This window comes from Bos javanicus, chromosome 23 (assembly GCF_032452875.1).
Source record: "Bos javanicus breed banteng chromosome 23, ARS-OSU_banteng_1.0, whole genome shotgun sequence".
NCBI lineage: Eukaryota > Metazoa > Chordata > Mammalia > Artiodactyla > Bovidae > Bos > Bos javanicus.
Genome location: NC_083890.1, coordinates 33,435,507 through 33,459,217, shown reverse-complemented (window position 1 = coordinate 33,459,217; position 23,711 = coordinate 33,435,507). Strand labels below are relative to the sequence as shown.

Sequence of the window (23,711 nt, the reverse complement as noted above, 5' to 3'; positions counted from 1 at the left end):
TGGCAAAGAAATGGTGACAGACTTTATTTTGGGGGGCTCCAAAATCACTGCAGATGGTGACTGCAGCCATGAAAATAAAAGATGCTTGCTCCTTGGAAGAAAAGTTATGACCAACCTAGACAGCATATTAAAAAACAAAAACATTACTTTGCCAACAATAGTCCATCTAGTCAAGGCTATGATTGTTCCAGTAGTCATGTATGGCTGTGAGAGTTGGGCTGTAAAGAAAGCTGAGAATTGATGCTTTTGAACTGTGGTGTTGGAGAAAACTCTTGAGAGTCCCTTGGACTGCAAGGAGATCCAACCAGTCCATTGTAAAGGAAATCAGTTCTGAGTGTTCACTGGAGAACTGATGTGGAAGCTGAAACTCCAATACTTTGGCCACCTGATGTGAAGAACTGACTCCTTGGAAAAGACCCTGATGCTGGGAAAGACTGAGGGCGGGAGGAGAAGGGGACAACAGAGGATGAGATGGTTGGATGGCATCACTGACTCAATGAACATGAGTTTGAGTAAACTCCGGGAGTTGGTGAGGGACAGGGAGGCCTGGCGTGCTGCAGTCCATGGGGTCACAAAGAGTCAGACACAACTGAGCAACTGAACTGAACAGAACTGAAGTGGGAAAAATATTTACAGCTTACATCACAAAGATAATTTCCCTAACACATAAAGTGTCCTCTAATAGAAAAGTCCATCAATAGATACAACATTGAAAAATTTAAATGCATTTTAAATACCTCAAAAGATACTCAATTTCATTCATAAGAAGAGGAATACAAATTAAAGCTAAGAGATACCATTCTTTCATCTATGAGACTGTCACATATGGAAAAACATTCATACTTCACGGTGTGGGTGAGAGTTTGGCTCATTCTTACTGATGGGAATGTAAACCAGCACAATCTCTATGGAGGGCAAAGTGACACCAAGCACATTTCAGCAGCTCCACTTCCAGGAATTTATTCTACAGAATATACATAACCACTCATGAAATCACATGCACACTAGTGTATTGCTGGGGTAAATATCGGTATTAACAAACAGACTGGAAACAACCAAACTTTCATCAGCGGGGAAGTAGTTAATCAAATTAAGGCTGCCCATACCCCGAAATTCTCTGCATTTGTGAAGAAGAAAGAGGGACGCTCTCCACATGCTGGTAATATACCAAGACCTAACATTACATGACAGAAGCAACTTGCAGAATGGTATAAATGGTAGTCACCATTTGGGGGAAAAGAGAATGGGCTGCAGAAAAACATAAATATGAACTTGCTTGAAAATGCACTATCTCTAGAAGAACACAACCAAGAAACCGTTATTAATACCTGATGATGAGACAGGGAGCAGGAAGAGAGAGTTTTTTGCAACAAGCAGTCTTTTGTGCCTCTTGAATCACGTGAATATCTTCAATATTTTACACGTAAATAAATAAGTTTCATATTCTTGCCATTGTGCTCGGTCTGGAGGCTTAGATCTACTGAGCATCAAGAACAACACAAGAGGTTCCATGCAGGAAAGGAACCTGGGCGTGTAACCCAGAGGGGGATGGGCTATGAGAAAGGCAGCCAGATTTAGCGAAAACAGACACAGGATTCCCAATCGAATGTGAATTTCAGATAAATAACAAATAATTTTTATTATGCAATATTTGGGACATGTCTACACTGTGTTTTGTCAGGCAGCTCAATCTATGAGAAAATGCCTGGGCTTTCCTGGGCAGCTACTTAGAACTACAACTAGTATACATCTCTGCTCAGAAGGTCTATACATACAACACTATGGAGAGAAAGAGCTGACATTCATACTTCACCTTAGAAGAAACTGTCTGACCAAGATTCAGACAGTATGCTGACTCCCCATGGATCTGTGAAGTCATTTAAGGTAAGCATGAACAACTTGTTAAGACCACAAGGAGTTACCATCATTTCAGGCAAAGAGGCTTCCCTGGGTGGCTCAGATGGTTAAGAATCTACCTGCAATGCAAAAGACCCAGGTTCGATCCCTGGGTTAGGAAGATGCCCTAGCGAAGGAAATGGCAACCCACTTCAGTATTCTTGCCTGGAAAATCGAGGCATGGACAGAGGAGCGTGGTGGAAAGAGTCGGACATGACTGAGTGACTAACACTTCACTTTCAGGGAAACAAACCAAAGTGAGGGGAAGACCTAGTAAACAAGTCACTGAAATTGGGGCTGTATTCATATTTTAATTTGCGACTGTTAAACTCAGTAATCTCTATTTCAGAGAGATAGAATTACCATGGTTCTCTGTGACAAATTACTTTTCATAGTCAGCTGACAGATTTCATCTCAGCTGGAGCTGAGTATATGAAAAAGAGAAAGAAAGAAATCCTGTATGTGACAGCCAAAATCCGACATATCTGACATTTGCTTCCTAACTGCCTTGTTTTGTGGTAAGGTTTGCCCAGAACGATGCTATGGAGAATAGCAGGAAATATATTATTCATATATTTCTCTTTCCATTTCACTGCAGTTCACTTTTCATCTTAGAAAAACTCACTGTAGTAGCTGTGACCAATGAACTCAGTTCAACCAAGTAGGAACCACCTCCTGGCCCATGGCAGGTCTGCTAGGATGATGGTGATTACGTGTATGCTATTGGGTAGGCCAAAGAGTTTACCTGGGTTTTTCCAGAAGATGGTATGGAAAAACTTGAACAAACTTTTTGGCCAACCCAATACATAGACTGGTTCAAATGCTGACTGGAGCCAGTGTTACAAACTCCTGAAATATGCCAGGATAAACACCCTGGGAGAGGAGAGAAAACTCATCACAAAACCCTCCATGTCCCGCTCTTCCCAGTCTCCTTTCCAACATCCACAACATCCTCTACCCTGCCTATATCCAGTTGAAAAATCAGTTCTTCAAAGAAGCCTTCCTCAAAACCAGAATTGAAAGAGACACATGTACCCCAATGTTCATCGCAGCACTGTTTATAATAGCCAGGACATGGAAGCAATCTAAATGTCCATCAGCAGACAAATGGATAAGAACGCTGTGGTACATATACACAATGGAATATTATTCAGACATTAAAAAGAATACATTTGAATCAGTTCTACTAAGGTGGATGAAACTGGAGCCTATTATACAGAGTGAAGTATGCCAGAAAGAAAAACACCAATACAGTATACTAACGCATATATATGGAATTTAGAAAGATGGTAACAATAACCCTGTACGCGAGACAGCAAAAGAGACACAGATGTATAGAACAGTCTTTTGGACTCTGTGGGAGAGGGAGAGGGTGGGATGATTTGGGAGAATGGCATTGAAACATGTATAATATCATATGTGAAACAAATCGCCAGTCCAGGTTCGATGCATGATACTGGGTGCTTGGGGCTGGTGCACTGGGATGACCCAGAGGGATGGGATGGGGAGGGAGGTGGGAGGGGGGTTCAGGATGGGTAACACATGTACACTCATGGGGTGGATTCAAGTCAATGTATGGCAAAACCAATACAATATTGTAAAGTAAAAAAAAATAATAAAAATAATAAAATAAAAAAGAAGCCTTCCTCAGCTTCCTGAACATAACCTCCAAGCTGAAGTCACTGTTCCCTCCTCTCAGGACATGTTCCAAGACTAGATTATCATCACAAGTAAACATTGTATAAAGTACAATTAACCTCTGTAAAAATTCCCATTTATTTCATACTGTCCCTGGCACTCATTTTAATCCTCTGAATTCCCTCCAATTGCATATTATCATCCAATGAAATCAAGGCTCAGAAAAACTAAAATGCCCAAGAACTGGAACCCAATCCAAGTGTGTCAGACACCACAGAATATGTTTTTGCCACTATTCTATATTGCCTTATGAGTTTCTCCATTAAAAAAAAAAACCTAATTGGGTTTTCTTCTAATGTATAAAAGCAATAATATCCAATATTAGGGTACAGGTAAATATAATTGTATATCCTATGGATATATAATACCCATGTATTAGTGCTATGAGGCCCATGGTCCAGTATTATCAATTCATGAAAGATGCATATTTTAAAAAGAAAATGCATGGGGAAAGTCTAGATTTCTATGTCTAGCAAAACAGCAACACATACAACATTGAGATTTCTGGGGGAAAATACAACAGACACTTTTCAAATATATAACTGCACTCACAAGGAAATAAGGGAAATCCACTAAGGCTGAAAATGAACAGAAAGCTGGAAGTTGACGCTGAGCTTGTAGTTGCCTGAGATATGTGTTCATTTCTAGAACATAGAGACAGGAGTCTAATGGCTACAATACAGAAGTTGGAACCTTGGGTGCATTCAAGATGAGGGGTTGGAACTAAGGTGCCTTGGAAAACCAGGAACCTTTAAGAGATGCATCCTTGTGGGTGAAAGGATGAACTGAGAAAAAAATAAAAATAAAACCCTGGCCACTGTGCTCTGTGGGAAGTAATAATTCTCCCCTGAGAACTGACATTCCACAGGTTTGCTCCTCACAGGTCTGGGCTCCACTTTTCATTACAAGTTTGGTTCAATTAAAACCAAGGGGAGAAGTTACCTTAAAGTAGTTCTGGGCTGGTAGTACCCACAGATACCTGGCAGAGGCAATCACAAATCCTTTCTGGAAGAATTCACATCAACCCTCAGGGAGAACTCAGATAAACATGAGATTAGAGTTCCAGGAAGAAAGGCAACAGAAAAGAAAGATAAGAGAATCCGGTTCCTGAGATTTTAAAATAACAAAATACTGACCTACAAATATAAAATAAGACACTTAAAATTTTACAAAAAGTAAGATGTAAGATTACTACAAAAAAAAAAAAAGACCCTGGCAGATTTGAAAAATCACCAAGCACAAAGATAAAAGTAATTAAGATACTTTTGCTGTCAAAAGCTCAACAGATGAGTTAAAGAGCAGATTAGACACTATTGAGGAATTCATGGACTCAGAAGGCCCTATGTGACGTATGTATACCTATGGCTGACTATGTTGATGTTTGGCAGAAACCAACACAATTCTGTAAAGCAATTTTCCTTCAATCAAGAAAATAAATGTAAAAAAAAAAAAAAAAAGGTCTTACTGGAGCCAAGTCTTAAAGAGATGAGACAATGAAACATGTGGACAGAAAGAAGAGTTCTAGGCAGAGGGGACCTGAAGTGCAACGGCTTTGAGGAGGGAATGTGCCTTGTATTCCAGAAACTGCAAGATGGTCAGCATGGCTAAAGGAAAGGTTATGGAGGCAACTGGAGGCCACACTGGTTCACAGGTCAATACAAGGATCTCCGGCTTTGCCTCTGAGATGGGAAGTGGTGCAGCATTAACTCTGCCCGCTGAGGCTTCCATGTCGAAGGGAGTGTAGAGGGCAGAGAGATAAGTGAGAAGCCCGAGCACTTATCCAAGTGGGGGGATGGCATCTTGCCCCGAGGTGGCAGCAGGAAGGGTCTGGGTCTCAAAACACCTGAATTATTTTGCAGGTAGAGACTGCAGGATTTGCTGCTGGAAGTGGTGGAGGGCCTGAGATGAGGACAAGTGGTCAGGATGACTAAGCAGCCAGAAGAATGGGGTTGGAATGACCTGAAGTGGGGAGCGACTCAAGACCGTCAGGTGGAGTGCTGATCAGGGCACTGGATAAACAGGTCTGGAGTTCAGAGGAGAGACGAGCCAGAGGTATAAACGGGGAGCCAGAGAGTGGGTTTAAAAGCCACAAGACTGGTTAACAGCACTGAGGGGGAGAAGTATAAACAGAAAGGAAAGAGAAGAGCGGGGAGAACTGCCTGAGTGATAAAGCTGAGCTCGGAGTGCAGGGACTGGCCCATCTCCAAAGGGGCCCATCAACGACTGCTCTCCCCGAGTCAGGTGGACCCGTGGGGAGGCCTTGATGTGCAAGGGGGAGAAACTTAAAATAACGCCTTCTGATTCGGAGAGCATCACATTTTGCTGTCAATGGGAGTGCAAATCCCATGGCAGCAGCTCCCTGGCTACTTCAGCCAGAGCAAACCAAACAGAGCTCTGGTCAGAAGAAAGGACTAACTGACAACATCAACCATTAAGTGGATTCCGATCACTGCCAATTCTACCACTACCAGATGAACTGATGGAAAACCCAGTTTTGTATCTCCTCCATTAATAATATACCACTGGGGGGAAAATTAGAAATTTATTTTTAATATATTTTAACAACATTGGAGAAGAGTAGGAGAGTCAGGCTTCATGAGCTTGACATTCAGTTGTGCAAAACTATGTAATTCTATTTCAGAAACTTTTAAAAAGGCATTTTGGTAAGGCAGGCTGCAGCAATTCAGAGCTTGGTTGTAATCTCAGCTTGGAAGATTCCAAATATGAGGGGCTCTGCTGTTTTTACCCTGGAGGGAATGCTGACAATCCATAACTGTGTTTTTGCTTTCTGTATCCTCAACCTAGCCCTAAACCTAGCCCTATCCACTGGGCCTGTGCATGCACAGCACTCATCTTCCTGCTGCCAATTTTCTTTAGTATTTCATTTCAAAGCAAGAAACGGAAGTAACAAGAGATCAGCCAGTGAGTGTAGGCACACAATTATGCCTATCTCCCCTTTTGGGGGAAGGTGGGGGTGGCTTCCCTTGTAGCTCAGTCGGTAAAGAACCCGCTGCAATGCAGGAGACCCGGGTTTGATTCCTGGGTTGGGAAGATGCCCTGCAAAAGGAAATGGAAACCCACTCCAGTGTTCTTGCCTGGAGAATCCCATGGACAGAGGAACCTGGAGGGCTACAGTCCATGGGTTGCAAGAGTCGGACACGACTGAGCGACTAAACCACCACCACCACCCCTTTTAGGGTGTCTTGGTCAGGGTCTTCCCTTCCCCTCCATCGATCCCCTCCCTGCAGGTCTCTATAAACCCAAGCTTCCAGGCAAAGGTATTGGCTGTTTTTCTTGATTAAACCTTAAGGTCTTTTTCTTTATGCGGATGTCACAGGAGATTCCTGGTGACCAAAGGCTCTTTTAGGTATTTTTGACAGAAGGGTATGGGAGATAGCTGGAGGACAGGTGTCTGTCTTGTAGTTCTCTAATCACAGCTTCTTAACACACCCATTTTGTTCTCAAAGCAACTTGAGACAAGCCAGATGCTGTAGTACTAGACCAAGTCCCCAGGTGTTCCTTAGAGAAGGACTGTTCCACCCTTGCTGTTTGAGCTCTCCAAAGAGGCAGATCCTGGAGATTAGGGTCACCATTATACCAAGAGACCCAGCCCACACAGCAAATATATTCACATGAATCTTCCTGGGGGGGAATTGGCTTCATTAAAAGGATGAGTTTCATTAATAGGATTAATAGGACTTGGGAGTTTTGAAATCAGCTTCACTAATAACTGAGGTCATGGTGGAGAGATCTGACAAAATGTGGTCCACTGGAGTAGGGAATGGCAAACCACGTCAGTATTCTTGCCTTGAGAACACCATGAACAGTATGAAAAGGCAAAATGATAGGATACGGAAAGAGGAACTCCCCAGGTCAGTAGGTGCCCAATATGCTACTGGAGATCAGTGGAGAAATAACTCCAGAAAGAATGAAGGGGTGGAGCCAAAGCAAAAAGAATACCCAGCTGTGGATGTGACTGGTGATAGAAGCAAGGTCCAATGCTGTAAAGAGCAATATTGCATAGGAACCTGGAATGTCAGGTCCATGAATCAGGGCAAATTGGAAGTGGTCAAACAAGAGATGGCAAGAGTGAACGTCGACACTCTAGGAATCAGCGAACTGAAATGGACTGGAATGGGCGAATTTAACTCAGATGACCATTATATCTACTACTGCGGGCAGGAATTCCTCAGAAGAAGTGGAGTAGCCATCATGGTCAACAAAAGAGTCCGAAATGCAGTACTTGGATGCAATCTCAAAAACGACAGAAGGATCTCTGTTCGTTTATAAGGCAAACCATTCAATATCACAGTAATCCAAGTCTATGCCCCAACCAGTAACACTGAAGAAGCTGAAGATGAACGGTTCTATGAAGACCTACAAGACCTTTTAGAACTAACACCCAAAAATGATGTCCTTTTCATTATAGGGGACTGGAATGCAAAAGTAGGAAGTCAAGAAACACCTGGAGTAACAGGCAAATTTGGCCTTGGAATAAGGAATGAAGCAGGGCAAAGACTAATAGAGTTTTGCCAAGAAAATGCACTGGTCATAACAAACACCCTCTTCCAACAACACAAGAGAAGACTCTATACATGGACATCACCAGATGGTCAACACCAAAATCAGATTGATTATATTCTTTGCAGCCAAAGATGGAGAAGCTCTATACAGTCAGCAAAAACAAGACCAGGAGCTGACTGTGGCTCAGACCATGAACTCCTTATTGACAAAATCAGACTTAAATTGAAGAAAGTAGGGAAAACCACTAGACCATTCGGGTATGACCTAAATCAAATCCCTTATGATTATACAGTGGAAGTGAGAAATAGATTTAAGGGCCTAGATCTGATAGATAGAGTGTCTGATGAGCTATGGAATGAGATTCGTGACATTGTACAGGAGACAGGGATCAAGACCATCCCCATGGAAAAGAAATGCAAAAGAGCAAAATGGCTGTCTGGGGAGGCCTTACAAATAGCTGTGAAAAGAAGAGAAGCGAAAAGCAAAGGAGAAAAGGAAAGATATAAGCATCTGAATGCAGAGTTCCAAAGAATAGCAAGAAGAGATAAGAAAGCTTTCTTCAGGGATCAATGCAAAGATATAGAGGAAAACAACAGAATGGGAAAGACTAGAGATCTCTTCAAGAAAATCAGAGATACCAAAGGAACATTTCATGCAAAGATGGGCTCAATAAAGGACAGAAATGGTATGGACCTAACAGAAGCAGAAGAGATGGCAAAAATACACAGAAGAACTGTACAAAAAAGATCTTCATGACCCAGATAATCACGATGGTGTGATCACTGACCTAGAGCCAGACATCCTGGAATGTGAAGTCAAGTGGGCCTTAGAAAGCATCACTACGAACAAAGCTAGTGGAGGTGACAGAATTCCAGTTGAGCTATTCCAAATCCTGAAAGATGATGCTGTGAAAGTGCTGCACTCAATATGCCAGCAAATTTGGAAAACTCAGCAGTGGCCACAGCACTGGAAAAGGTCAGTTTTCATTTCAATCCCAAAGCAAGGCAATGCCAAAGAATGCTCAAACTACCGCACAATTGCACTCATCTCACATGCTAGTAAAGTAATGCTCAAAATTCTCCAAGCCAGGCTTCAGCAATATGTGAACTGTGAACTTCCTGATGTTCAAGCTGGTTTTAAAAAAGGCAGAGGAACCAGAGACCAAATTACCAACATCTGCTGGATCATGGGAAAGGCAAGAGAGTTCCAGAAAAACATCTATTTCTGCTTTATTGACTATGCCAAAGCCTTTGACTGTGTGGATCACAATAAACTGTGGAAAATTCTGAAAGAGATGGGAATACCAGACCACCTGACCTTCCTCTTGAGAAACCTGTATGCAGGTCAGGAAGCAACAGTTAGAACTGGACATGGAACAACAGACTGGTTCCAAATAGGAAAAGGAGTACATCAAGGCTGTATATTGTCACCCTGCTTATTTAACTTATATGCAGAGTACATCATGAGAAATGCTGCACTGGAAGAAACACAAGCTGGAATCAAGATTGCCGGGAGAAATATCAATAACCTCAGATATGCAGATGACACCACCCTTATGGCAAAAAGTGAAGAGGAACTCAAAAGCCTCTTGATGAAAGTGAAAGTGGAGAGTGAAAAAGTTGGCTTAAAGCTCAGCATTCAGAAAATGAAGATCATGGCATCCGGTCCCATCACTTCATGGGAAATAGATGGAGAAACAGTGGAAACAGTGTCAGACTTTACTTTTCTGGGCTCCAAAATCACTGCAGATGGTGACTGCAGCCATGAAATTAAAAGATGCTTACTCCTTGGAAGGAAAGTTATGTCCAACCTAGATAGCATATTCAAAAGCAGAGACACTATTTTGCAAACAAAGGTCCGTCTAGTCAAGGCTATGGTTTTTCCTGTGATTATGTATGGATGTGAGAGTTGGACTGTGAAGAAGGCTGAGCGCCAAAGAATTGATGCTTTTGAACTGTGGTGTTGGAGAAGACTCTTGAGAGTCCCTTGGACTGCAAGGAGATCCAACCAGTCCATTCTGAAGGAGATCAGCCCTGGGATTTCTTTGGAAGGAATGATGCTAAAGCTGAAACTCCAGTACTTTGGCCACCTCAGGCAAAGAGTTGACTCACTGGAAAAGACCCTGATGCTGGGAGGGATTGGGGGCAGGAGGAGAAGGGGACGACAGAGGATGAGATGGCTGGATGGCATCACTGACTCGATGGACGTGAGTCTGAGTGAACTCCGGAAGTTGGTGATGGACAGGGAGGCCTGGTGTGCTGCGATTCATGGGGTCACAAAGATTCGGACACGACTGAGCGATTGATCTGATCTGATCTGATCTGAATAACTGAAAAGAAAAAGAAAACTTTCTAATTCCAAACTGCAGACTGGATCGATAACATCTATTTCCCCTCTTTCTTACATTTCTACTGAAAAATGAAAATAAAGGGGAAAGGCGGCAGGACATATGAACAGATGGGAGAAAAGAAACCATAAAACCATAACATTGGAAAAATAAGAATGAGAACTACTAATAGACCAGAAACTTCAAAGAATTCCTGGAAGATAGGAAGCAGGTGGCATGGAACCGAGGAGATAAAGGAAACCCATTCTCTAGAAACTGGGGAAGCACAGGACTTTCAGGGGGCATTGGAGGAGCCCTAAGCCCTGAGCCCATGAAAGCCAAGACAAGATGGGCCAATGTACAACCTCTGTGAAAGCCAGATCTCAAGCTTATGCCAGGAATCTTCTCTCTTAACAAAGAGAGACCTGGGACTTCCCTGGTGGTGCAGTGGAGAAGAATCCGCCTGCCAATGCAGGAGACACAGGTTGTACCCCCGATCCAGGAGGATTTCATAGGCCGAGGAGTGGCTGGGCCCCTGTGCCACAACTACTGAGCCCGCACGCTGCAATGACTAAAGCCCGTGCAGCTAGGGCCTGTGTCCACACGAGAGCCACCGCAATGAGAAGCCTATGCACAGCAACAAAGATCCAGTGGAGCCAAAAATAAATAAATATGTAATTTTTTTTAATCTCTAAAAAAAAAGAGAGATTGGTCCTCATAGGGTGTCAGTGGCAGCAGAGGGCCTATGAAAAAAGCAGAACCAAGAGAATGTGAAGACTGTCCTGGAAGGAAACATATACCATTCCCAAGCCATGTACCTCAAGAGCAGAGCTCTCCTCCTCATGGCTACCTGGGGAGTCCCTACCCACCTAGACTGGAGGGAAATTTTCCCACTTTTCAAGTCGTTGGCTTTCAGTGCAAAAATGTTTTCTGAGCAACCTTACGTGTTCCTGTAGCCTGGAAGTTCTCTTCTTTAAATTGTTTTAATATGTTGTGTTTGACTCAGACAAAAGTTCTGAAGCATCATCATCCTGGAGGGGCTTAAAAGCCTGCCCAGGTCCATAATGATAATGCCTTGTCCATTCTATGCACCCATCAGGTGATCATCATAGTGGTTATTTACTGACTATAACCCTTGCTTTTCACATCTGTGTTAGTTTCCTGGAGGTGCTGTTATAAAGCACAGCAAACTAGGTGGTTTAAAACAGTAGCAATTTATTCGTTCACAATTCTAGAGGCCAGATGTCTGAAATCAAGGGGTCACAGCCCCGCTGAGACTCTGGGGCAAATCCCTCTTTGCCTCTGTCACTGATATTCCCGGGCGTGCAACTGCATCATTCCGGTCTGCATCTGTTGTCAATGATGCTCTCCCAAGCTGCCTCTGTGTCCAAATTTCTCTCTGCTAACAAGGACACTAGTCGTACTGGATTAATGGTCTCATCTTAGCTCAGGTACATCTGTGAAAACCCTATTTCCAATAATGTCACGTTCACAGGCACCAGGAGCTGGGACTTCACCTTATCTTTTGGGGAGGACACAGTGCAACACACAACACCATCCTTTGTCCTTTTCAACAGAAGGGCTTTCTGAAATGTTCCTACTTTGTCCCATCACTGACCCCACAGAGTACCTAAAACAGACAGCATTTTCTAAGTTTAAGGGTGGACCAAAAAAAAAAAAAAAGCCAACTATTTTACAGGGAGAAGAAAGAATAACTCAGGTCTTCACACACTGGGGATTTTCTTTCATCTCTGCCCAAAGGAAACCAGTCAAGTCAGAACCAAGGTAGGATGAATGGTAAAGGACTTCAGGGTATTCCAATCCAGACCATGATACACTGTAGCCAGAAGTTACAGACATTGCATGGTGATGGTTTATTATGGCTGCTGCTAGTTTTTGAAATGAAAAGCCAGAAGGAGCTATGAAAGATCAACTTCGTGATGAAACTGCTGTTCCTCCGCGGCTGCCATTTTTCTGTGCTAACATTTCTGATCAAAGGGAAAAGTTTGTTTTTTAAAATGATATATTACATAAACCCAGGAGAACTGGCTTTTATTACATTGTTGTCTGTGTCTCCAACCTCTGCCACACTGCCACACGGTTGGAGGCTGAGTGAATAAAATAACTCGTTTTTTAACTACGATGACCAAAATGTACACTAAAAACACTGCAATCAAATCACACTAATGAATGGCTATTTTCTCTTTCCAGGCTCTCCTTCCATTTATTATATATACATGTACTTCACCAAAGCTATTCTCTTAGTGAAAAATAGCTCTCATTTTCATTTCACATTCTATCCCTCATTATCCTTCATTGCTACTTTCTTATTCATTATTCTTTTCTGTTATTTTGCAATATCCCATGGAGGTGATTATTAAAACTGACTTCACCATTTCCTTGTGAAAGTGAAAGTGTTAGTTGCTCAGTCCTGTCCGATTCTTTGGGACCCCCATGGGCTGTAGCCCACCAGGCTCCTCTGTCCATGGAATTCTTCAGGCAAGAATACTGGAGTGGGCTGCCATTTCCCTATTGCTGGATGATTGGTTGTTTCTGATATGTGGCCTTTATCAATAATGGTGCAGTGAAATGCTTCTACAGGCTCAGAAAGAAAACAAGCTCTAGCATGTCTGCCTGAGGGAAATGAAAACAGCTCAAATGGGGCCTCATTTCAAAGACCTCAACGAATCTTCTGGACAGCATTTTCCTGTGGACTATTCAGGAACAGGCTGTGTTTATAGCTGGTCCTGTTTGCAGTTAACTGGCTAGCAAAAGTAGGCTGGTAAACTCTAGCTTTTCAGAGCCAGTGAACTCAAACAAGATAAGCTGTATTTTGCTATTTCGACTTAGCCCCTGGGAGCTGCTGGAGGTGCTCTATTTGTCATATTATTCTTATACCATCTGAGCCTCCAAGCTTTATCAGTCACTACTGTGATAAAAGCTGTCTTTGCTGAGGCAGTCTTTATCCACAGGGGTGACTGCAGGCCCGGGGCTACCATCTGAGCATCTTGCACTCAAGGAGTCAAAGTGACACTAGAGAAGAACATGGTGATTTCCTGGAAGTAACCGGATAAAACAGTCAAGAGAACCATTCAAAGGACGGGTGGCTAGTGAAAGGCTGTATGTGAGGAGAAAGAAAAGGTAAAGAGAAGTTATATTTACTTAGGTACTGATTCCTAGAGTAAACCATCTTTTCTGAACTTCTGGAAATGGACACACTGTCTCAGGGTCCTCATATTATAAATAATACCAGACACTGGTATTCCTGGAGATACTATTCCTACATTAAGGGAAAATGTTTCAGAAGGTGAAACCTTGAGTGTACACTTGGAGCTTTAAATAGTCTCCCTAATTATGGGAATAGCTTAGCTTTCAGTTGGCTCAGCATTTTTGTTTCTCCCTAAATTTAATTCTTACTAATGGGGTCAACACTGCTTTCTAAATAAACGCTTTGTCTTGTGCTCTAAAAATTAAATCATCACCTTTAGAGAGCATGCACGAGGCAAGGCCGGGAAGAGTGCAGACACCATCTGCCACCCACTGTAGGGGAAAATCCAGTCAGTGCTCAGCGATGTTTAAATTCAGATACTAGAGGTTTTGTGTGTCAACGACAGTGAATCTGCTTTATGCCAAATTCTAAAGACAGGTGATGATTACCAAACTTCGGAAACTGGCAAACTGTTCATCAATTCTGAGACTGTTCATGTCCTCAATTCTATTAATATTTATCAACATGTCTATAATTAGCTGGTCTAGGAGTTCTTTACACAACAAAGATTTACTATATAGAACAGGGAACTATCTTCAATATCTTGTAACAAACTATAGTGGAAAAAGAATTGAAAGAAAAGATTCAAATCACTTTGCTGTATACCTAACTAACACAATATTGTAAATCAGCTATACTTTGTTTAAAAAAAGAAGAGTTCTCCTTTAGAATTTAACTTTCTGGAATTATGTAAATAATTATTCATTTATTCCCTATGAAAGAAAAGGAATAAAATAGAAAGAAGGTAGAATATTCTAGGTTAATAATCTATCCTATTAATAACAAGAAAAATGGTTTGTAATATTCATCATCACCATCACAATATAACAGCCATTGATAATAGTCCTTTTATTCACAAGGCAGTTTTACATACTATTTTCATATTATTTGAAATTCCCACTAAGAATCTGAGAGAGGTAAGACAGATACGTGTCATCCACAAAAGGTATATAGAATGTTCTGGTTGAATTAGCTGAAATTCTGTGGTTCATCAGTCAGAAGTTAGTTTCCAGTTTCTCCAAAGCAAGTCTCTAAGTTTCAATAGGTAAGGAACACAAAGAATGAAAGAGAGTCAAGGTTGCTTTCTCCTGATCTTTTTCACTTTTAACACTGCCTTTGCCAAGGCAGTTGATAAACTCTTCATGAGTCACACTCCTTCACCCTGGACCTGCCTGAGCCTGGAGAGTGGACTTGAAGATTAAGTAGCTCAGAAAGTACCTGTAGAGGAAGCTTCAACCCGATGCTCTTGCATCTACAAAGGGCTCTCAAGGCCTCAGATCTTCACCAACAAACCAAGGAAGGAAGGTGGTGGAGGAAGCCCAGACATGATTAGATGCCAGGCCAGGAAGGTAAAAACTTCTCAGTGTTTCAGTAAGGTAATCTATGGTCTGAATTTCTCCATTGAAAGAGGATAAAGTAAACTAGTCCTAGAAGAAACCTGTGCTAATCTACACAGAGGATAACCCAGGAATTTACTGGCAACAGAGATAATGCCTTACAATTACAGTATAAAATGATTTCCTAATAGGCGATCAAGCAGAATTAAGGGAAACATGATCCAGCACTAGTTGTTAAACACAGGATGGGCATTCATGCGGAATGGCAAGTGAACAGATTCTGTGATGCTCCAAAGGGTAGACCAATAAATAGGAAGGAAAACAAACCAAAAAAAAAAAAGGAAAGAAAAGTCAAATCACTCTTTTAATAATGTTCTAAGAATCAGATTATTAAGGAGACAGTGAAGAGAATACACAAGATGTTTCCTCATCATTAGACACATCAAATTAGTGAAAGAAATATCAGCACAAGGGTTACTACAACCAGGCTGGTGACGATTAGCAAAGTTCTTTGAAGCAACAGCATCTCTGTATAAAGCAGACAAATACACAGATAGAGCACTAATTAGAGAGATCCCATTCCTAGGCATGGCCAGAAGCATTAAAATATGCAAAAAGACTCAAAATGTGAAGAGAATCTATTAAAATACAATAAGAAAACTCTACTGGGAGAGAGAACAGGAGATACAAATACCAGGGGAGGGAAACCTTGTATAATCTGGAAAGACAATAGACATTAAAGATAATAGTACTGTTAACAAAGAAACAAAAAATGAACTAAAACTCAACAGATGGCTTTAAAGTACTTAACAAAATTCATTTGCAAAAAAACAAACAGGCAAAAGGATATTTGGGGAATAAAAGAAGAGGTAATGGTAGATTCTAAAACTCATTGTAAAATCAAAAATCATCTATTAAAATATATGTGCTAAAATGACTTTTTATTAGGGCTTCCTCTATAACGGGGCTTCCCTTCCAGTGGTAAAGAATATTCCTGCCAATGCAGAAGACACAAGAGACTTGGGTTCAATCCTTGGTTGGGAAGATTCCCTGGAGGAGGAAATGGCAACCCACTCCAGTATTTTTGCCTGGGAAATCCCATGGACAGAGGAGCCTGGCGGGCTACAGTCTGTGGGGTCACAACAGGTCAGACATGACTAAGCATGCATGCACTACTCACTACTCCTCTATAACAAACCAGGAGTAACAAAACAGTGGGATGGGAATTACTATTTAAGAAGTGCCATCATGATAATGAATATATGTTTCCAACAAGGAGGAAAATTTACTTGAATGTTCAAAAGACAAACAAAAAACTTAATGGGAATAGTTTTTAAAAAGAAAGAGAAGGAAGGAAAAGTACAATATTAGTTTCAAACACAGGGACAAAATTAATTTAGATCAATTAAGGAATTAGATATTATCAAAGACTAATGCAGCAGGAAAGTAGCTGAACATCTACTGACATTATAAAATATTATGAGGAGCCTCACAAACACCACTGTAGCCTAGAAGAACTAATGCATCCTAGGAGTAGGGGCTAGAGGAAACCAGAGGCATGCCACGACAAGACTGAAAGAAAACAGAGGAAGATGGCCAAGATGTACCTCTCTATGGGGACTTCCCTGTAACAACCTGGTACAACACCAATTTATAAGTTCCATTTCCAGGCTAAGTGGACCACACATATACGTAACAACAACAAAACTTTTTATTAACACAAAGCTAAGTGCCGAGGCAGAAGCAAAGCAAAAATCTGTTTAGAGGGACAGTCCTGGATACGAAGCACATAGAACTCCACCAGAAAAGCAATTCCCATTGAAAATAAACCACCGTAATAACAAGAGTAATACACCTTAGGGAACAAACCAGTACAAAGGAGAGGTGGCAGATGTTAACACATGAGAGCAAGAAACAGAAGTAAAAAGTGTACCAAAGAGACACTACAGAGTAAGTATGTTTGAAGTGGTAAAGCAGATTAAAGTGAAAAGAGGAGACAAAAATTAAAAGACATAGTTTAAAAGATGCAATCAGAAGTTGTATAACTAGAAATAAAGTCATTGGAGTCATGTCAATGTATGGCAGAAGCCACTACAATATTGTAATTAGCTGCCGATTAAAATAAATTAATTAAAAAATAAAACTCAATGAAATGAAATGGAAGCTGTAACTCAAGAAATAACCTGAAACGCAATTCAAAGAAATAAGCTGAAAATGCAAAGGACAGAATAAAATCCTGAAGTAAAAAAAATGGCCCAATATACGTCTTCTGATGACTCCAAAAGGAAAGAATAAAAAGAATTGGGAGGATTAAATAGCTATACTCCAAAACAAAATAAAATTTTTTATAAAAGAATTGTGAAGAAACAAAATGTAAAGAGAAAACAGCCAAGAAGGTTCTGGAATCAATGAAAGACAGAAATCTTCATATCTTGGAAGTACAAGAAGTTTTGAGAGGGTTGAAAATAATTCTATTCCTATTCTCCCTGAAACGAAACTGCAGAACTGGAAAGACAGAGATTAAATCTTGTGAAACCATCACCATCCCCAGAATTTGTCATTATTCCAAATGGAAACTTTGTGCCCATTAAATCATAACATTAGCCACTCATGGCAGTTTCCAGTAATCACTATTCTACTTTCTATATCTATGAATTTCACTCTTCTAGATATTTCAAGTAAGTGGAATCATACAATATTGTCCTTTTGTATTTGGTTTACACCACTTAGCATATCTTCAAGATTCATCCATGTTGTAGCACATGTTACAATTTCCTTCCTTTTCCAGACCAAATAATATTCCATTGTATATAAGGATCACATTTTGATTATCCATTTATCCACTCATGGACATGACATTGAAGATTCTGAAGCAGAAGTGTGACATGTTCATATATCTACTTTACAGTAATCCTAGGAGGGGACTGATGGAGGAGGCAATGGCACCCCACTCCAGTACTCTTGCCTGGAAAATCCCATGGACGGAGGAGCCTAGTAGGCTGCAGTCCATGGGGTCGCTAAGAGTCAGACACGACTGAGTGACTTCACTCTCACTTTTCACTTTCCTGCATTGGAGAAGGAAATGGCAACCCACTCCAGTGTTCTTGCCTGGAGAATCCCAGGGACGGGGGAGCCTCGTGGGCTGCTGTCTATGGGGTCGCACAGAGTTGGACATGACTGAAGCAACTTAGCAGTAGCAGCAGGAGGGCACTGTGATTGTATTTGTGAACCAAGAGAAGATTTTGTTTCAAGAAAGTGAGAATAGTAAGAGGTCTAGTAAAATGAGATCAGAAAGTTTCTCCAGATTTGGGAGGAGCAGTTGCTGCACAGGAGTAGTTAGGAAATTCTGATATAAACGAGTGAAGACTAGTTAGTTAGCAGCATACTCCTAAATATGTGTGTCTTTCCCACAGGATAATAAAATGTTGAGCATTTGGCACCTAGAATTTGGATGTCTTGTAGTTTTAAGATAAGGAGGCTGAAGACACTGAATTAACAAAATATTTCAACCTCCTGATAAGTAGAAATACAATGAGAGAGAGTAAAGACAGCAATTTTATTGAAAATAAGTCATCTTAAGAGGTGGTTTTTGAAAACATTTTTAAGAAAGAAAACTATGTTATATTGACCAGAAGACATCCTACTCTTTATTTTAATGAGGGGGATAGAAAATAAGTGGTAAACTATGCTGATAATCACAACCTAAGAATAACAGGATCTTTATCCTAGAGAGGAGTAATATATACTTCCCTATCACATGAAAAAACATACCACACACACTAACATTTAAAATTTGTAGGTGGGGACTTCCCTGGTGGTGTAGTGGCCGAGACCCCACCCTCTGAATGCAGGGGACCTGGGTTCTATCCCTGGTCAGGGCACTAGATCCCATATGCCACAATTGGGAGCTTGCATGCAGTAAGACTTTTGCCAACTCAAGGTGCAAAATTGAGTTAATTTACCCTCCATACTTAATAATTCTTTAAATTATAGCACAGAATAAAACTAACTTTGAAAATTTATTTTGAAATCGGAATTATCCTGTCTCTAGCTACATTGCTTAAATTAAACAGATGTTTCCTAGAATCCCTTGCTTTTATGAACTTAAGGAAAAGAATGCACAGCAGGCTAGACATAATACCACTTTCCAACAGGTAACATATTCTACCAATGTTATTTGGAAGGGATTACAGTACAACACCGTATCTTTAATCTATCTGTGTGTCATTTAAGAAGACTTATTTTGAAACCACCACCTATGGTTAAAAGACTCTGTCAAATGATGCAAAAATAGATGCTATTTTGGCCCACCCATATTTACTACTTAACAGAAATAAAGCTTCTCACTATGGAATTCACATGAATAGTGTCTAAAAATACACATTTAAAAAAAAAAATAGAGCAATAATTCACCAATTACTCCATGCCCATTACAGCGAAGCTCCTTCCTTACGGTATCAAATATAATTACCTGAAATTGACATGCCTTTAAGATTGTGATTATATTTATTATTGTTGTTGTAAAGATGCTACAAAGAAATATTTATGCATTTCTGATGATTTGATATTACAAATCAGAACAAGTTTTCTCATATTAAAATATTTCTATTTTTAGTGCCAAATTATTCTGAAGACATAGAAAATATTTTTTGAAAAGAAAACTTATGTTGAGAACAATAATAACAACTAAATTTTACTGAAGTGGGCTTCCCTTGTGGCTCAACTGTAAAGCATCTGCCTTCAATGCGCAAGACCTGGGTTCGATCCCTGGGTTGGGAAGATCCCTTGGAGAAGGGAAAGGCTACCCACTCCAGTATTCTGGCCTGGAGAATTCCATGGACTACACAGTCACAAATAATCAGACTCGGCTGAGAGACTTTCACTTTCACCTTTTACTGAAGTGTTACTGCATGCCTGGCAACGAGTAAAGAGCTTTATGTATATGTATTGTATGTATATGCATTGCTTTAATTCATTCTTATAGGAATTCCATTAGGTTGTTCCTATTATTATCCCTCTTTTACAGATGAAAAAATTGAGTCTAAGAGAAAGTTAGGAATTTGTCAAATGTGACACAGCCACTAAGTGGCAGAGCAATGACCAAACCCAGGCCATCGGACCTGGCAATCTACATCACTGCCCCAGAAATAGTCATGCTTGACTCTACAAATTTATTTAAAGAGAATGCATCTTCTCTGGTAGAAAAAAATGAAGAAAATTTAACAGTATATCCATTCTTTTACAATTAAAAATTATTGAAGCTCTCTTTTGACTGGTTTCATTGCATAGTGAGTTTGGCTGAATTATTTTTGTTATTCTGAAAGGAAATTAATTTCCTAAATTAGCATCTTAGATGGCAAAGGTGTGATGAATCTATCACCTGAGGTCCTAAAAAAGTCTTGATATATATTTGTAATTCTCTTTTTCAAATTTTTCAAATTCAAAGAGGAATTCAGCTTTCCATATGAAACAAAAGTCTACAGCTGAACTGATATTTCCAGTTTCCCTTGTCTATATGAAAAATCAGGTATAATAATAAGCACAAGATAAAATTTTACATTTGGCATAATTTCAGGAGTCTCCATGATTGTGGTCTTCTTGTAACGAACAATTTGAAACATCTGGACAATGAACATACATTTCAGGAATAAAGAAATAAACACTAACACTCCCTTCAAAATTTCTTGCTCTTTTGAGGGAGTTGTCTGAAATTGACTTTTTCTATTATTATCAAAGATATCATTCAATGTTTCTATTTAAGTACTGGAAAAAACACTAACATTTTACCCACAAACAAACATGTTTAGATGAGAAATCTAGCAACAAAAATGGATGAGTGTGTATATCATATTCTTTTCTCACTCCATATACTTAAGAGAAAGAATGATGGAAAGAATAATGACTTTCACAAACGAGGTTTATGCTCTTGATTAATAATATAGTGATGAATATCCATTCTGTAGAGGAAGTTCAAAGGGAAGGAAGAAAAAGCCATGAAAAGGTTTTTAGCTTCAAATTATGGTTAAGATACACAGACAAAATGAATTTAGCAAATGATAGTAAAGATCACATAAATAATACCAAACGAAGTTTAAAGAAAACCGATTCTACAGGACTAAGAAATGCAATTCACGAGATTGGGAAAAGATGCAAATTTTCTCGACTCCACCCTACTAAGAAACAATCAATCGGTGCAGCAATCAAGAATAAGCCCTTTCCTAGATGGCCAGAAGAACCTTAAGAAACTCACCTCCTAACTCAGGGCGTCTTGATTTTATTTTTCTTTGGCATAACCTGCCTACTTGCTGCCCTCTCTTCCCATTACTCGGCCAGAGGGTTGGGAAGGGGGATATTTTATCGAGGCGCTGCTGGCCAGGAGAGACTCTTGCCCAAACCGGAGACGGGATGAGGCTACTGCTGCGCTCGTACCTCCAGCAGTGACAGCGACAGTGGTCACCGCTTCTCTGCGCGAGGCCAGTCAGTCCCGCCGGGATTGGCACGGGTCTAGCCAAGATGCAACCAGGAAGGCCCCCGCCCGCCCCCGCTGCAGCTTCTGCTGGAGCTGGGATAGCGCGCGCCCGTGATTCAGCGCCTTTCTGCTGCGTGGTTACCACGGCGACGCGCGCGCACGCGCACACGTGCCCCCAGGGATGGGAGGGCAGCAGTCCTTACCCAGCTCTTGGCTCCCAGCTCGTGCTCCAAAAATGGGTACGCAAGCTACCCGGACTCCCACCCCGCAGGGGACCAAGCAGAAGGCTTTTGGGCAGCAGGGTGGTCTGCATTGCTCCACCTTTCCTTCACCAACCCCTCAGGCCACCTTGGTCCTAAATAGCCTGAGGAGATAAAGACCTCTTCCAAATGCCCAGGCCAGGTTCAAGGGAGGCGTGACCACAGTAGTTGGGTCAAAGACCCTTTGCAAATGTCTCCCCCAAAGCAAAGTCACCCCAGATGCACACGTCCTACTCCTCCAGCGGGAGCCTCTTTAGGCTTCCCGCTGATTTTGAGCACGTGTTGCTTTCTAAAACGAGGATGGAAACCGGTGTTAGGAAGTATTGCATTATGGGAAGGTGATCATTTGACAATAGAACTCCTGTGTAAGATTATCCCTTGCATTTATAGTTTCCTTGTAAGAAAGATGCACACATCGAGGTGTGGCAATGTCAGATCAGATTAGATCAGTCGCTCAATCGTGTCCGACTCCTTGCGACCCCATGAATCCCAGCACACCAGGCCTCCCTGTCCATCACCAACTTCCGGAGTTCACTCAGACTCACGTCCATCGAGTCAGTGATGCCATCCAGCCATCTCATCCTCTGTCGTCCCCTTCTCCTCCTGCCCCCAATCCCTCCCAGCATCAGAGTCTTTTCCAATGAGTCAACTCTTCGCATGAGGTGGCCAAAGTACTGGAGTTTCAGCTTTAGCATCATTCCTTCCAAAGAAATCCCAGGGCTGATCTCCTTCAGAATGGACTGGTTGGATCTCCTTGCAGTCCAAGGGACTCTCAAGAGTCTTCTCCAACACCACAGTTCAAAAGCATCAATTCTTCGGCACTCAGCTTTCTTCACAGTCCAACTCTCACATCCATCCATGACCACAGGAAAAACCATAGCCTTGACTAGACGAACCTTTGTTGGCAAAGTAATGTCTCCTCTGCTTTTGAATATGCTATCTAGGTTGGTCATAACTTTCCTTCCAAGGAGTAAGCATCTTTTAATTTCATGGCTGCAGTCACCATCTGCAGTGATTTTGGAGCCCAGAAAAATAAAGTCTGACACTGTTTCCACTGTTTCCCCATCTATTTCCCATGAAGTGGTGGGACCAGATGCCATGATCTTCATTTTCTGAATGCTGAGCTTTAAGCCAACTTTTTCACTCTCCACTTTCACTTTCATCAAGAGGCTTTTGAGTTCCTCTTCACTTTGTGCCATAAGGGTGGTGTCATCTGCATATCTGAGGTTATTGATATTTCTCCTGGCAATCTTGATTCCAGCTTGTGTTTCTTCCAGTCCAGCGTTTCTCATGATGTACTCTGCATATGTTAAATAAACAGGGTGACAATATACAGCCTTGACATACTCCTTTTCCTATTTGGAACCAGTCTGTTGTTCCATGTCCAGTTCTAACTGTTGCTTGCTGACCTGCATACAAATTTCTCAACAGGCAGATCAGGTGGTCTGGCATTCCCATCTCCTTCAGAATTTTCCACAGTTTATTGTGATCCACACAGTCAAAGGCTTTGGCATAGTCAATAAAGCAGAAATAGATGTTTTTCTGGAACTCTCTTGCTTTTTCCATGATCCAGCAGATGTTGGCAATTTGATCTCTGGTTCCTCCACCTTTTCTAAAACCAGGTTGAACATCAGGAAGTTCACGGTTCACATATTGCTGAAGCCTGGCTTGGAGAATTTTGAGCATTACTTTACTAGCATGTGAGATGAGTGCAATTGTGCGGTAGTTTGAGCATTCTTTGGCATTGCCTTTCTTTGGGATTGGAATGAACACTGACCTTTTCCAGTGCTGTGGCCACTGCTGAGTTTTCCAAATTTGCTGGCATATTGAGTGCAGCACTTTCACAGCATCATCTTTCAGGATTTGGAATAGCTCAACTGGAATTCCATCACCTCCACTAGCTTTGTTCATAGTGACGCTTTCTAAGGCCTAC

The 23,711-nt window shown here is 41.2% G+C and overlaps 1 protein-coding gene across 3 annotated transcripts in view; it reads right to left on the bottom strand.

The window, feature by feature from the left end:
- KIAA0319 (KIAA0319 ortholog) overlaps window positions 1–21,717 on the bottom strand; it is a 76,410-nt gene extending 54,693 nt beyond the window's left edge. Inside the window, exons 1-2 of one of the 3 annotated variants that reach the window (XM_061398700.1) lie at window positions 21,300–21,717; window positions 19,463–19,520 (exon numbers count right to left, since the gene is read on the bottom strand). The gene's annotated coding sequence lies outside the window, so the exon portion shown is untranslated. The remainder of the gene's footprint in view (window positions 1–19,462; window positions 19,521–21,299) is intronic. The other 2 variants (XM_061398699.1, XM_061398701.1) reach the window with 2 other exon arrangements.
- Between the last annotated feature and the right edge of the window lie 1,994 nt (window positions 21,718–23,711).